The following is a 16,464-nucleotide window of genomic DNA, read 5'->3' on the forward strand; positions in this document are numbered from 1 at the left end:
GAATTATATGTCTTATTTGTCACATGAAGTAGTTCTGCAAGGGTTACTGAACCCAAGAGCTCCAGATGTTCCTTTGCTCTCAGAGAGTAATCAGAATGAGATGTAAAATTAGTGCAGACAAAGAAAACAACTACATCTGCACATCTACAACATGCATACACAGTTTGAAACACAATGTTTAGATATACTTAGGCTTATGCTTGTTCATGTGTGGGGATCTAGCTGCTCTTTGGGAGTCGTACTCCAGCAAACATGACCTTTTGGGCAGTAGACACAGGTGTGGTCCCAGAGGAGCAGCCCAATAAGTAGGCTTCCCAGAGCATGCTCACAGTCATGATGTTGGCTGAAAACCCATAAAGGAGACCTAAATGGCAAAACTGTTGTGTGCCTTGCATGGACTAACCCACATTAGGACCACGGTTCACCTGCACCCAGTCGGCCCACAATAGCCATGCTCATACTTGAAGGTAGTGAACAACATGTCTGCTGAGATTTTCTCTTTTTCATGACTGTTGCAGCACTCTTACAGATTTACTTCCATAGATGCACAAGTAAATACATGTTTAAATACAATATTTAAAAATAACTCTTGAGTTTGAATAAGCATTATGAGCTCTCACAAAAGGACTTTAAGCTAGCCTGTTGCTCTTAATGTACCCTTGCCTACTTACTTATGCAGTACTAAAGAATTGTTTTTCTTAAATAGACCCATTAAATAGAAAATAGACCTATAAAATGTATTAAATAGGTCTGGCTTTAATATATTTAGGCCAAATGTAAATGCCAAAATGTTTGAATGAGACCAAAGTGAAGATGGATGAGAAAATGGACCTGTATCTAAATGAAAACAGAAAAACGATTCCCTTTGTTCCCGGTCATGAACTTTGAGAGTGCTTGTTATGGTTATATGACCCATAAAAGATAGAATAAGCATTAAGCAGTAAGCACTAAGCATCTCCCTAAGGATATAAAATAAAGATAAAATAGGACCTTGCTATTATTTATGGCATGGGTTATATGTGGGCAGAAGTAGCCTAAAGATTAAGGCATTCCTATTTAGAGTAGGTTTCTTTAGGGCCTCATTAAATTATTCTTTTAGTCAGCAGTCAAAAATGCCTGACGATGCAGGAAATTAGGCTTTCTGCATGAGTGCAGATTAGTATTGTAGTTTTGTTAATCTGTTATCTCTAATCTGCACTAGTCATTTACCACCAGCAGAGAGCAGCATAATACTGAAAGCCTCATAATAGCTTCTATATACAATTCTTACAATGTAACTCTAATATGGCATTAAATATATTCAGGATTCATAAACTATATTTCCTAACATCATGTTCGACACATTTTGATTGACGATTTTAGGTTGCACTCTAAATTCTACACACTTTGATCCATATAAAAGCAAGGTCTGTACTCTTAAAGCAGATGAGGAATGAGCACAGTCACGAGCCTTGTTTCGGCAGAATGATTCAGATGAAATATTACCATCTACGTGGCCATATTGTTCCAGATTATGATGATGTATTAAAATGTCTACCTGTGTATACTGCTGTTTCTGTCAAAGTGCAAATAAATACTGCTGCAACCACCAAAAAATAAGGATGGCCTTACGCATTCAAGACAAACAAACATCCACCCACAGAAGACTTTTTGGCATATGGTGTGTGGGTGATAGAAAGCATCTAATTAAGATACTATTATGAAACCTTACACAGAGGATGTTTTGAGGAGCAGTTTCCCTTCAGTGAGAACTGACACTAATCAATGAGTAAACAGGATTCAATTGCCATGCCATCATAAAGACGTGGTGCCATGTGATGTAGGCTATACCACCTTTTATATAGGAACAATGTGGGAACATAATTAACAGGGCGACTTTTAGCACAATTAAAGCAGAGTTATGTTAGAAGTAGTACATAATTAAAGATCTTTTGCACTCTGGAGAAAACTCATCTCTTTCCTCAGTAACTTTCAGCACTCCAGGAAGCAGCGGTCTACTAAAAAAGCAACTAATTAACAGGAGCAGAAATTTCCTGAAGCAAACAAAGCTTTTTTTTTTTCATTCTCTTCTCTTTCCATTTTTTAACAGCAGGTGTTGTCTAATAACCTCAACAAGGATTATAGTCCCAGTAAGACATAGCAGCATGTTAAATTGATAAGCAGAAGTTTAAACTATCACAAAGTATAAGTAACTTGTACTTGTGTTCTGATTGATGTATAAGCAGTATAGCCTGCCAGTGGTCTCAAAGCATCTTTAAGGACACCCTTTAATCCCACCCAAAGTGGCATAAGAGGGCTAATATGATGGCCTATTGTTAAGTTTGTATGAAAGTATGAGACAGAATCTCTGCTGCTGATGTAGAAACAGGCGAATTGAATGGAAGTATAATTTGGAACATAAAAGGGGAACTAGAAAATACTACAAAAGCAAAACTACTGACTCAGTTAATCTTCAGTCTCATCTAGGGTACTACATTCCTGTAGCACCTGCCAGCTCTGTCCACAGTGGCTGTTTGCCCAGCAGGCACGCTAATCAGCCTGATGCAACAGTGCAGAGCAGCTACAGCTGACATGTTGAGTTTCCGTAGATGCTAAAGCGCGTTTTATGTTGCCAAGTGTTTTCTCCCCTCTGATCGTTATGGAACGCTAAGAGCCACTACAAGAGCCAGAGAGCAAAACGTAAACAGACATAAGATTCATAAAGTATTTACAGTCTGAGCACAGAAATCCTCTTAAAGGACTCTTTCTGAATGACATTTTTGCAAGCACGCATGTCTGAGCGGTGTCAAGTCTTTTAGGAAATAAAGTGGCAAAGTAGTGCAGCCTTGAGGGTAAAAAAAAATAAAAATAAAACCTTACTGTTGTTTCAAAGAAGAGAGGACTCAGATTTTTACACATTTTAAAAAAGCTGGTGCAAAAAAATGAGGAGGAAGAATAGTGAGATATGGCCAAAGAAACAATAAAACAACAAAAGAACAAGAACACTTTACAAATGCTTATGAATCAAAGACCACGACAGTTACATCTTATTCTGCCCTCAGTGATTAATGGTTGTGAGGCTACGTCAGGTTGGATTTATGGCGTAAAATACTCCCACCTCATCTGCGTAAATCATGAGCTGGGGCTGCAAAAGGGAACAGCCACATCATTAAGAGCTGGCAATTACAAGTCCTGTACTCGGAATGGCCACTTCTTGGATGTGTGTTTATGCACAGAAAAGTAGCAATCTCGTAACAATACTAACCTCTGTGAGAAGCAGCACACAGCTGCAAGTGAGCAGAAGTGTGCAATGAGAAATAAATCTGCCTCTGAAAGAATTTCTTTCACTATTTCAGCCTTTTCTGGGCGATGACAAGATGATGTTTGAGTCATGTATGCAGTATGACAAAAAGTTGAAACACAAAGCATGTTGTTCTCTAAAACTATATTCACTGGCTGGGTACTGGCATTGCTTGACAGAGTATACTTTTACTGCTGATTGTCATGACAGGTGAAACTCGGAGAAGATGTTCTGGTGAAAATGTAAAAAAAAATATCGTATTTGAAAAATCTTAAATGTCATGTGCTGCTTTGGTTTTGTGAACACATGGTAAAACATAATCTGCTGTTATTGCCAGCAGAAGCACTGGGAATGAAAACTCCTTCCAATATATTGTTTTAAGACACTGCCAGGTTGTAGCAGCGGCTCTCGATGGACATTACTAATTGTGGCTGTCAGAATAATATACCATCTGATGCTGCTGCGAGTCGCTCATTTATTCTGCACCAGTCAACTGAGGATTGAAGGAAGATCATGAAAAGCAAATGGCTTAAAACAACATTATCCATATAAACATCTCTACAGACTTCTCAGAAGGAGCAAAAGCAATAACACTGATGAGAGAACAGAGACTCTCATTAGATCTCTCTGGTGCTATTCCCATTTTCCTTTCATGGGCCAAAACACTATCACCTTACTCCTTACTGTGCTTTTAATTATTTATTTACTTTTGAAATCTTTGGTCTTTTTCTTTTCCTAATCCGCTGCTTGGGAAAGGAAGTTCTGCGGGAGTCCTCTTAATATAACGAGGACAGCATGTTACACGCAGTCGGAGGGAGTGATTCCCAAGCAGCGCTGCAACTGTGCAGAGACACTACATGAAACAGAAACTCAGTCATTCCTCCTCTCCTCCTTCCTTCCTTCCTTCCTCTCATCTTTTTCTTCCTGCGCTCTGCTGATTAACAGGCTGACCAGATAAACATAGGTTTTTGCTTTGTTGTTCATCTGACAGCCAACATTAGACAGATTTTTATAATCACAGCGCTTCATTTAATGCCTCCATTCCTTCAAATTAAAACACAGAGACCAATTAAATGTCCTGCTGCAAAATGACTAGCGCCCTTTGCCACTTTTGCAGTCCCGGCACAGCTTTGTTCTACCGCTGAACCGAACTGAAATGCCATAATTGTGTAAGCCTCAGTCACATATTAATTCAGCCGCCTCTGGGGGAGCTGAAGTGGGGGCAGTCACTGATAGTGAAGTGATAGTGCAGTCAGCAGATTTAACACCGACTGCAGTCTTTTCCTCCAGACGTGGGTATCTGTGAGTGAAATGGAGGAAAAAGAGAGATGGAAAAAGATACAGATCCTCCCGTCGGTGCAGTGCAGTTTTGTCTATATTTAGAAAGATTAAGTTAACGAGTCTTTGCAAATGAGGTTTTTTCATGCACTCAACAAAGCTAAAACATGCAAAACGTGAGTGTTAAGAGAATAAACTAGAATATCCGCTTTTCTTTGGATGAACCAGAATTGTGTACACTTCACAATTTTTGTATTTGTTTTTAACTGTCCATCATAAAGCGACGAAAATGTGTTTTTCCTCAAAAACAAGTAAAAAGGACACAGCTGGTATCCTTCAGTCTTGTATATGCGTCTTCACCTGAAATGATCTTTCTGTTCCTTGCTTCTATTGGTTAGCTGATAGAAGAAAAGTTGTCACCTTCCTCTTGTTTTTAACACCACGAGCTTGACAGTTGGGCTTATTTTAAAAGAAAGATACAGCTGTAGTGCTCCAATAGCTGTTGCATTGTAAAACTGAGACAATCAACTGACAGACACTAAAATGCACCACAGAGCGCCAGCCTACAAGAAACAAGAGTAACAGGGGTCTAAAATTGGAAAGGATAGATGAATGCAATCTTTAGTCGTCTACTAATTGGAAAGTTGGTTGTTGTTGAATTGTCCTTGAGCAAGATACTGGACCAAATTGGTGTGTCCATCATAGAAAAAAGAACTTCAAAGGTCAGTAAGAATTGGCTTTTGAACACAGACTTTCAGGAGAGACAAGAATTATTTTCGGAAAATTTGTTTTACCTGTTAACAATTCAAATGTTGGATCTTAGCAACTGTTTGGTGCTAGAATAAAGGGAACCCTACATCGTTTAATTCCTTTTTAGGTTCAATGTTTTCTCAGGGGATGCTCATTATTTCTTTGGGATTAAAAGGGCCAGTCCCATAACTACGCCTACAGTTGTCTCACTGTCCTATTTACACATGAAAATTGTAAAATTACCCTTTTGATGCACAGACTCGTTTTTGCATTAAAGCTAATGAAAAGCTATTTAAAGTTGACTTTAATCCTTCATGCCTGAGTCGGATTTCTTCTCACCTGCAGTTTCATTAGTATTTCTCTTAACTTTATCTTATTACATTTGTCTAACCTGACACTAAAGAATTTCCGCAATATATCTCTCTGTTACACCTCTCTGTTCTATTGTGAGGAAGCTATCATATTAAGCTTGGGGTGAACTGGTGAGCTTTTCTTATCTATTAACCCCTCTCAGCATTTATCTCTTTTCCAATGGTAATTGAAAGAGCAGATGTTATAAAGTAATAGCCTCATCATTCATGCTGTTCAGCCACACTACATCTATATGTCCCTTTTCCGCAATGACTTTTGATTTTCACATTATACTTTTAATTCAGTTACGCTTATGGTCTCTTCGGATACCATTAGAGCGCCTCAGGATATTTCAACAGGCTTCCTCATATGCTTTCTGAATACATTAATGAAACAGCAGCCAACATGAAAGAGGCAAGCAGAGGCTGCTGGGTTGAAAGTCATCCTTGATGTGGCAATATTCCTCTCCTTTTCTTCTAACATTAATTTCAATTAAAAATGTACATGAATTTATATCATTAACACAAATTATTTGATTAAATTATTGATTTGATTGAAAACGTTGCAAAGGCAAGGCATCGAGTGTTGACACAAGGAAACATGCCCTATAACTTGCGAGCTAAAGGAAAGAAAGACTGTCAGGCTTACACAGATCAGAGGCCAGATCGGCAAAGATGAAGTGCATTTGTGCACATCGCACGCAGTAATGTTGAATGATATGTATATTTGGCGCAAGATAGCTGGCATTTTTTCCATTGAAGGCCTTTATTCTTTTAGGAGGATAATGTCAAAGTACATTTTACTTCTTACAAAAGAAAGGCTCTGCACTCAGTCTGCCAGCAGTCCAGTTCTGTCACTCTCTGACATTTGGAGCAATATGACAAATATGATAAAAGATGGCATAGGAATGGCATGGAATGGTGGTTAGCATTGTCGCCCCACAGCAGGAAGTTTCACATCCATCTCCCCGTGTTCACTCCCTACACTCCGGCTTCCTCCCACACTCCAAAAACATCCACGGGGTGGATTGATTTGAGGTTCTAAATTGGCCTAATAGGCATGAATGTGAGAATGAATGGCAGTCTGTCTCTCTGTGTTGGCTCTGCAGTAGAATGGTGACCTGTCCAGCGTGTACCCTTCCTCTTGCCCCATGCCAGCTGGGATAGGCTCCAGCCAACCCCCTACCTGCAAACCTGAAATGGACAAGCAGAAAAAAATTAATGGGGGAAAAAAGCAGGAAGGGAAACACATTTTGATTTTAAAGCGTATGAATGTATAAAAACCTCAGAGCTCTGTGTGGAAACGTTTAAAGATCTGAAAGAGTTAATGGGCTGATATTTATTTATTGTTTGTATTTCTGACCTAATTTCTTATTAAATGTTGAGACTGATGTGGATGGTATTCCAAAAATGAAATTAAAAATTGATGTAATGATTTCCTTTAACAGCTGCGTATTAAAGTGCCCTCATTCATCATAGTGGGAGAATCTATCACTCTGGGAATGTTGTGGGGATTACTGATGTATTTCTAATAGCTTTTGGAAAACAGTGGCATAATGGCAGACTTGGATATACCAGCTTGGCACAGCACAGCATTATGAAGTTATTGATTTCAGACTAGAGCACTAAAGCATACTAAAAGTAAAGTTTACTTGTTTTATATATATTTTTTATTTGGAAAAAGACTGTGGTACATTAAAGCTTCCACAGTCTTAAATCATCATGTTTCACTGACTTTCTTCCTTCTTTGACTGCATTCATTTCTGTCACCGTTCTCTTCTGCCAAGACTGATTGGATAGTGTATTTAGTTTGACAACATTTTAAGAAGACTGGATTTTTAACAGCTTACCAAGCAAATTACTTGTGACAATGTTAAGTGAAGAAAAATGACATCAGCGGTGGGTTTATCAGGAAAATCTGTCTTCTCGTATTTAGAGACATTTTATCTGACTGCAAATGTGACAGCAGTAGGTAGCAGTAGGTAGCTGAAAACTTAGCGAGAAGAAGAAGGAAGAAAACGAGGACTAGATGCAGCAAAACTGCATGAGCAGGTTTTTTGCCGCAGTGGAAGAATCGAGGCACATGTCTGTGACACCAGCTGAGACCCAGAGGAAACGCTTCAGCCTGCTGCAGTCCTGTCACTCTGTGGGATAATCTCGCTGTTCACAGTTTTACAGAGAGGTTTGTTTGTATTTCTGGCGAGGGGATAACAAAAAAAGATATCAAAGATTAGTTTTTATTCCCTTAACTGTCTTAATCAGAGAACTTTTTTGGGTCACAAAACTGAATTCAAAAAGATGAAAAGACTTATATTTCATTTATTGTAAGACACAGAAGGCAGCTCGAGTTATTTCTGCACAATTCTGGCATCCTGCAGACATCCCCGCAAAACAAAAGCCTCGGTGATCCGATGTGATTTAGAAAAGGGAGGCAAAAAGCACAACTGCAATCATTCTAGGTGGGTGCTAACTGCTTCAACAACAGTACTGTTCTGTTTTATGTATCTGCTAATATAAACCAGACTTCTTACTGAACAGACAATTGGCGACGAGCACAGACTTTGTGGCACATTTCCTCAATGTGGAGTCCTCTTAACCCCACTTCAGGGAGGTAATGTAGGTTATTTTTGAGCATGATTTGCTGGGTTCAGACTCATTTCAATAATGAATGCAATTATATGTTTCCCTTTATGAGTAACATCCTGATCGGCCCATTACTGAAGCCACTGTGCTGCTTCAGTAGTATGGCTGCATAGAGCTCAAGAATAATAATTTATCAGAATTACATACAGAGAACTACTGCTGACCTTCTGTTAACTAAAAACATGCGAACCAATCAAATACAGGGCTCATAATAAATGGCACAATAATTCCCTGGATGGCATTACCTTGGTCTCCAATATCGCTGTGAGGAATCTTCAAGTTTTTTTTACCAGAATATGTCTCTTATTGTGAATAAGCAAATATGTAAAAGAGTCTTCCTTAATATGTGCATTTGTTACTTGTTACTAGACTATTTTAATTTGCTATTATCAGGCTGTTTTAAATACTCCTTGAAAAGCCTTCAGTTGCTTCAAAAGGCCAAGGTGAGAATACTAACAGGCACTAGAAGGAGATATCATGTTCATCCTGTATTGGCTTCTCTTCATTGTGTCCCTGTTCAGTCCAGAATTGATTTTTGAAATCCTCACATACAAAATCCTTAATGATCAGGCCTCATCATATCTTAAAGGCCTCATCATACCACATTATCTCAATAGAGCACTTTGCTCTCAGAATGCAGGACTGAGCTACATCTACATGGGAAGGGATTCACAGAGACATGGTGACCAGAGACCATAGGAGGTCAAGAACACTGGGTGACTTTAAGCAAAAAAGGCAAAATAACCACTGGTGGGTGCTTTCAAGATGAGCAGTTGAACTGAGACCCAAGAACCCACTGATTGATGTATGAGTTGGAAGTCAATAAATTAGAGGGTTACCAAGACTACAAAGGCATAGAATGTATGAAAGTAACCAGTCCAGAGCCACTGAACTCTCCCTTAGTTATGTTTCTATAGGCTCAGACTGCAGGTGGACTTCCCATAATGCACTGAGCATTTCCTATCCATTCCCCTCTTTTTACATCTCATGTGTTTATATGCTACTATACATGTATGTCATTAACTCTTCTCTTGTCTCTCGCATACTTTGCATTAGTTCTTCCTCAGCCTGGCTCTGCTGGAGGTCTCTTCCTGTTTGAAAGGAGTTCTTCCTCCCCAATGTTGCCAAAAGCTTGTTCAAAGGGTTTTTTTTTCTGCTTCTTGGGGTTTTACATCTAATACTGTAGGGTCTTAACCTTGCAATATAAAGTGCAATTAGGCCACTGAGGTTGTGAATTGGTTCCATATAAATAAAACTGAACTGAATTTATGTAAATGTAAATGTCGAAATACATCTCAAAATACAATAGCTAATTTCTGTTGCTGAAATGGGAGTTGGAGTGCCTGTTTTGCCATTGAAGAGCTTCTGTGCAGTTTTGCAGCATTGCTTGTAAGAGCAAACTGTGAAATTGCTCTCATGCCATTTTAATCCCTTCAATAGGTTTATTAATTCTTGGTACTATTTTCTGATAAGATGTCAGAAAAACTTTAATTAGTTCACTGATGTGTTTATTATGGGTTCACTCAATAAAAAGAAAGTGTCCATAGATTTGTTAATAACTATGAATTAGAATGAACCTTTGGTTGAGTTTTTGCTAAGAGTTTATCGAATTGTACTTAATGTTTGTGATGTGTTCCGTATTTTGAAAGTGCCCCTTTCCTTTTGCATCTTACGTTGCATTGTTTTAGTTCCTCTTTTTCCTTGCTCACTTTCTGGTTCTACAATCCCCGACTCTCTATGCCGTTTTTTTTTGTGAAAAAATGATCCCTCTCTATCTTTATCTACTTTTCAGGAGTTTTGGGGTCCCTGTTGATATACCAATCAACTTTTTTTTTCAACTGAAACTGCACCGTTTTAGGTGCTGTTGTTTTGGACTGCACTACATAAATAATTTAATTCAACTGAAAACTGCTCAGTCATAGCTGATGACCCATCTCTCATGCGTCGATCCTTGTGATCAGTTATTCAGAATATTTTTGCACTATAAGTAGAAGTTATGAAAGTGAATGAAGGCAAACTGCTTTCATCACATGCTCCTTCAGACCTCCACAAACTTAGATTGATTTGATTTTAATGTGTGGTCTGTGTGCGGGTTTCTATCTCTATCTAGCATCTATGTAGCTAAACAAGACTGCTATTGTATTCTGTGAAGGGGTTTTCCAGTTCCTAAAACAGTGTTTTTGTCTTTTCTCCCTCACCCTCTTTGTCTTTTCTCACCTTCTTTTGTTCCTGGTCCAATCACCACTTCTCTATTTCTATTAACACCATTCCTGTTTATCGGCTGATCGATGACAAGCATAGGCTGCTTTCATGTCTGATCAATACAAAAGGTGTTCCTGAGCACCCAGAGTCACAGGCACAAAGACTGTACCAGAGTTCACTGTCATTTTGCTGATGGCTGAGTCAGATGATGAATACCCTGTTACTGTGATTCTTCCTGAGTTAGCAAACTTTCTGCTTTTCCTGACTCAGACTTGAGATCAACCAGTAACAAGTCTGCTACTAAGGCAGTCAACGCCTCCCATGCTCACAAGTACCTGACTAAAAATCAACTGTTTTCTTCCTTTTTCTAAATCACAGACTGCTTCTGAGTCATGTGATGATTCTTCTGCTCCTTGGTTAACCAGTTCATTCCAGTATGGGAGTAGGCCCACCATACACCTACACTTGACCTATGATGAATGTCCCAGTGGACTTCCAGTTCCCTCAAGGGTCAGCCCTCCAACTGACTACACGTCAGAAAGTTGGTCTTCAAATCAGTCACCAACATGCTCTTGGCTAGCATCTAAGAGACCAGAATCTCTAAAGACGCCATAGCCCAAAGAGCATCTGTGTGTACTGTATTCTAGGTGGTGTCTGACTGCGCTTGGTTTTAGACTTCACTGGGCCCTGAACTCCACTTCTGAAGTTGCGCTTCCACACACAAGCTAGCCTTTTTGTCCCTTTTCCACAAGCCTCTGAAAGGTCCCGCTTTCAGCTCCGCCATCCATAGCAGTCCTCCAAGTCGTGCATGGCTTTAAGCTATTAAGGATTATGAGTTCTCCTACTTGCTTTGGTTTAGGCTTGGCTCTGCTCCTGCCTTACTCCCTGCTTGTCTTCGTGTTGTTCCATACAGTTTTTGTTTCCCTTTTGGGATTCAACAGTGTCAGGAAACCACCAGGGATCTGGACTCAAAATGTGTGACACAGAAAGAAAGTTTAACTGAATGAGGCGTGGTTGGCAGACGGGGGGCATGCAGGGCATAACCTGGAGATTCTTCAGGTGAATCCACAAAGAAAGCTGCAGTCCAAAGTTGCAGTTGCAATCCATGGACCGGGAAGAGTCTACAGAGAGTAAAAGGTGTGAAATTGACAATTGTTGAAATCTGAGTCAAACATTTAACAGTGGTAAGTGCAACAATCTGGTGTCAACTGGAAGATTTCCTCAGTCTTAAGAAGAACACTGGAAACAAGCACTCGCCCATAAATTAATCAAGGCTGCCAGGCATGAAACACACACACACACACACACACACACACACACACACACACACACACACACACACACACACACACACACACACACACACACACATCTTTAGTTTGGATTTCTATTGAGCTTAACCTGCATGTTTCCTCCTGAACATATTGCTAATCTCCTGTAAATTTTTATCAAAATTCAGTTAAAATTACTGGTGTAAGTGTTTTTAGCTATAAATAACAAAGCGGGGTTAGGGGTTTGTGATGTCCTGCTTATTGAATTATTAAAGAAAAATGATATTGGTTGGTTTTCTTTATGAAAGTTAACTTGACTCTACCTAAAGGTAAAAACGTGTGTGCATAAAAAAAAGGCATGCTTTAGTTTTATGAGGCTTCTGACTTATAATATTTAATCACTGGACTCAGCAAATATCTGCAGTCTGTGCTGCAGTCTGCCAAGTTGACTGAGACAAGACTCAAAGAGGCTTTCAGTCATTAGTGAAATTTATGCTGCTGTCATGTCACATCGGCACTGAGATTCAAGTCTGTAATTGGAAATATCTTGTGGTGATAAACAAAACAGAAATGCCTAAAATTCCATTACTTTAGCCTGAGTGAAAGTCAGTGTAATGAATACCATATGTAATGGATTAAGTGTTACAATCGCCAGGAGTACTGAGCTGGGAGTGATTAGAAGAGCATGATAATAAATCAATCAGTCAGAGGCATGTCAGTAAATATCAGTGTTTAATGGAACCCTTTCTTGTTTCATATAGGTTTTACTTTTAATAAATATAAAAGTACAATCATTGGTATAAATGTGCAACTTGCAAACAGAATTCATTTGCATACATTAACTTGATGTTACACTACATTGCAAGCAACATGAGACACAGCAAGGTGTAGCGTCGTGTTCACATGAGTCGAGTTAAGGATCAACATAAATAACAGACAGATAAAGCAGCTTCTAAAGTGAGAGCTGAATGTCATTTGTTGCTCCATATTATCAGCTCCCCTCCTAAAAAACACACACAAAAACAAACTAACAGGGACATGTGTCTTGTAAATCTGGAAATTCTGCTCCAGATCAAAGCCAACAATTGGACTCTTGTTAAAGATCAGAAGCAGCCAAGCTGAGCAAATAATACATCATTCTGTTACTGAGCTGCTCGGCTGTTTACCTGCCCGTTGGTAATAGCCATTTCCAGCGTGTTCCAGCCAAATTGATGATAATACAGTTTTCCCCCCTGAAACGAGCATCTTTAACAGTCTTGAAATACAAAAGAGTTTGTGCACTCTTCCGTAGCAGAAACTGGAGAGAGCAAAGTGTTATGCATCATACTGTGATTACAGACAAATTTGCTTGAATAAATGATAATGCCATTAGCACCATCGACGGCTTTAAAGGTCAACGCTAACAACATTTCCAGTTTCTTCTAATGTCAAACTAACTGTTTTTCATTATTGGACTGGTAAAGACCACTGAAGCGTTGCTTTCTACTTAAGCTATTTCACACTCAAATAACCGCTGATTAGCAAATTTTTGAATGTGAATACAGTACAGTATGTGTTGACAGAAAATAAATGATCTCAGTGGTGATTTTAACTGCTGATAAGCTGATGGGGAGTCACCGCTGTGTAATCCAGATCTGCTTGGATTGGAAATTAGGTGGAGTGATTAACCTGACTGTTTCTGAAGTGAATAAAATCTGGCTGTAAAACAGAAGGCAGCTGGACTTCTTTAAGTTTTGTCAGAATGTATCACGTCTCGTCCAAGAGGCTTCTTTGGATCTACAACCAAAGGGTGGAGAGTCCACCCCTTGTGGGTGGTGTCCCTTAGGAGGGTCGTTGACCACTATTAAGTCTGGAGTAAAAAGAGGAGTAATGGGACCATTCTGCTCACAGTGTTGCCTGTGTTGTGGGTGTCTCATGCCAATTTTGACGTCACAACACGTGTCGCACAATATAAACTTGGATGGTCCTGCACCTCGTGATTTTTGTAACCTGGCACGTTCCGCTGCAGCCGCTGCAGCTGGATTGATCATGCAGGTTTTTACTGTCATGTTATTAATATTCTAGCACAGAAGCACAGAGACATACAGATATACAGAGGGAGATTTTGCAGCTGTTTGGAAACTTGACAGTTTCTGGAAAAAACACACAAAGTCATGGCTTCTGGTTTTGATGAGGCTGCGGTGGGGAGCAAATCAACTATTACAGTGGGTATACTGATGCCTTAAAAGGGCCATCTTTGTCCACGGTGAATGCCCATCGTTAAACAGAGGTACAATGCAGTCTTGAGGTCTCTACCCAGGCTCCTCAACCCTCACTCACATCTTGTGTTAGCTGACTTCAATAGGTCACATGATGGGGTGTAGCAAGGTCTCATGATGGTCTCACCCAAAACCTGTGGTACCTGTGGTAATGACCCACATCTTTTTCACTCCTTGGCTCATGTGATGATGCACATAATCAACAGTGCGTCAGCAACTCTCTTAAGGTAAAACCTCCACTAGGGTTTAAATCCTTTACCTCTCTACCTTCAGTTCTAAAACCTTTTGGTGTTAGAACTGAAGAAGCCACTTGGATGACAGACGAAACATCTTCAGAAACCTTAAAGGAGTCCAGGTTTTTTCATGCTCCTTAGACTACCATGACCTGGATGACTGAGAACCTACAAAGTCAATATTATGTACAAATAGTGCTTACGTCATTTTAGTCCGAGCCCGTGTTTCATGTGAACATGAACGACTATATTACAATACAAAGAAAAGTAGCTGACACATTTAGGACTCTTTTATGCTGTTCACAAATACAAACATACAGTAGATCTTAGGACCACCTGTCTCCTCTTACAGAAGATACAGAGGACAACGGGGCAGTTAAAACCATTGCAATCAATGGAGATCAATTTTGCAAAATGCAAAAGGATAGTATAGTACAACACACAAGGTCTACACACTATAATTGTTTCAATAAGGAACCTCTTTGTCATATGCAAGGACTAAAGTAAGGCAATTGATTTCAAGCCATGCATGCATTTTTAGATGAGCAAACATTACTCTAAGTAATATATTCAGTGTTATAACAGCCTGATGTGTCACGCCTAAGGAAATGACATTTTAATTGATATTATATTGAGTCACGTAACTTTTCGGGGGATAATGCTTAACATATGATAGTCCTTGGATTCCTGTTCTCTGTTCTTTACACTCTTCTTTGGATACACAAATGCATACAAACACATATGATCCTTGTTGAAAGTAAGGTTAAAGATACAGCACAGCTGACAGCTATAGAAGCATTCCTGAAACCTCTACCACTGTAGCCTTAAGCCCCAGGGGGGAGATGAAGGTTAACACATCATTTAGGAAACATTAGTCTAGAGAAGTGGCAGCAGTGCTTTTCCCCTTGGACATACTGTAAAACAGGGTAACACCACTGAATTCAAACTGCAGTATATCATTTGCTACAACATGCCCATGCTCCTGCTCAAATGTCCCAGGGTTTAATACTTACTTTTCTATTCCTATCAGAAATATGTGCACAAATCATGACGATTCTGCAGCTGCATGTGCCGCATCACCTACACACTGCTCGCTTCCTTGTTCATGAGCTGCCTTGTTGGGAACCGTTAAAATAATAAACTGACATTTTGGGAATTACATGCAATTGCTGTCTTGCAGAGAGGTAAATGAGCACACTGGTAACACTCGGTGTGAGCTTGGCATCAGTCATCTCATCTAAAACTCTGTCAAAACACAAAAGTAAATATGTGCATTTCACAAAATGCCAAACATCTGGAAAAGCATCTGTGTTTTGTTTGTTTTTCCAACATGCTCATTTTCCATAGGGGTAGTTAAACTCTGGATGCTGTACCTGTCAATCTGCTGACCGACTGTGTGAGAGACATGTGACAGTGAGACTTTTTCAATCATCCACGAGTAGACATTTCGAAAGCTATATGTAGAAAAATAGACTTTAAAGAGTACTCTAGTTTTATATACAGCTATCTTGTATGGCTTCACCATAATGGCATGCGGGAGAAACTAAGACGAGCCTGAAGATTTAACTACCTGAGTCATTTTCTATTCCTCTTGGTGACACTGGGGAGTAAAACCAAATTATTCAGATCTATGCACAGGAATGATAAAAATCAATGGAAGGAAAGATCCAGATCTAAATCACGCCTTACTGTAAAAGCGCTTCGTAATGATATATATATATATGTCTCATATTCACAGTGTAAGAGTGATGGGCGTGAGGAGAGAGACGAGATCTGCAAGTAAAAAGGAAGCGGGAGAGTTCTGGTGCAGTGTGCGTTAAGTGAATGCAGAGATGACATGGGGGGGGGGCAATCAGATGCTGAAGATGGGAGAGTTGAGCCATTGGTTGAGAGAGACCATCGATTTGCATTGGCCACCTCTTTTCTCTCTGCTTTCCTCCTCTTCATCAACGTGTCCCGGACAGTTTAACTATCAATGTCTCCTCCTCTGTCACGCTGTTTACAAACATCAAACGCCATCACGTGGCTTTAAATCACACACACACACCGCCGCTTCGGAATAGATAGTTGCCGGCAACAGGGACATTGATCGTGAGCCTGACAGGGCAACCATATCCTCCGCAAACATCCTCCATCCATAAAACCTTGGCTGCACATTTATGCTGAACTCAAGACAAAAAAATCAATCTTTGCAGGACT

The sequence above is a fragment of the Neolamprologus brichardi genome, chromosome 13 (assembly GCF_056152115.1).
Source record: "Neolamprologus brichardi isolate AB-2024 chromosome 13, ASM5615211v1, whole genome shotgun sequence".
In the NCBI taxonomy this organism is placed as follows: Eukaryota; Metazoa; Chordata; class Actinopteri; order Cichliformes; family Cichlidae; genus Neolamprologus; species Neolamprologus brichardi.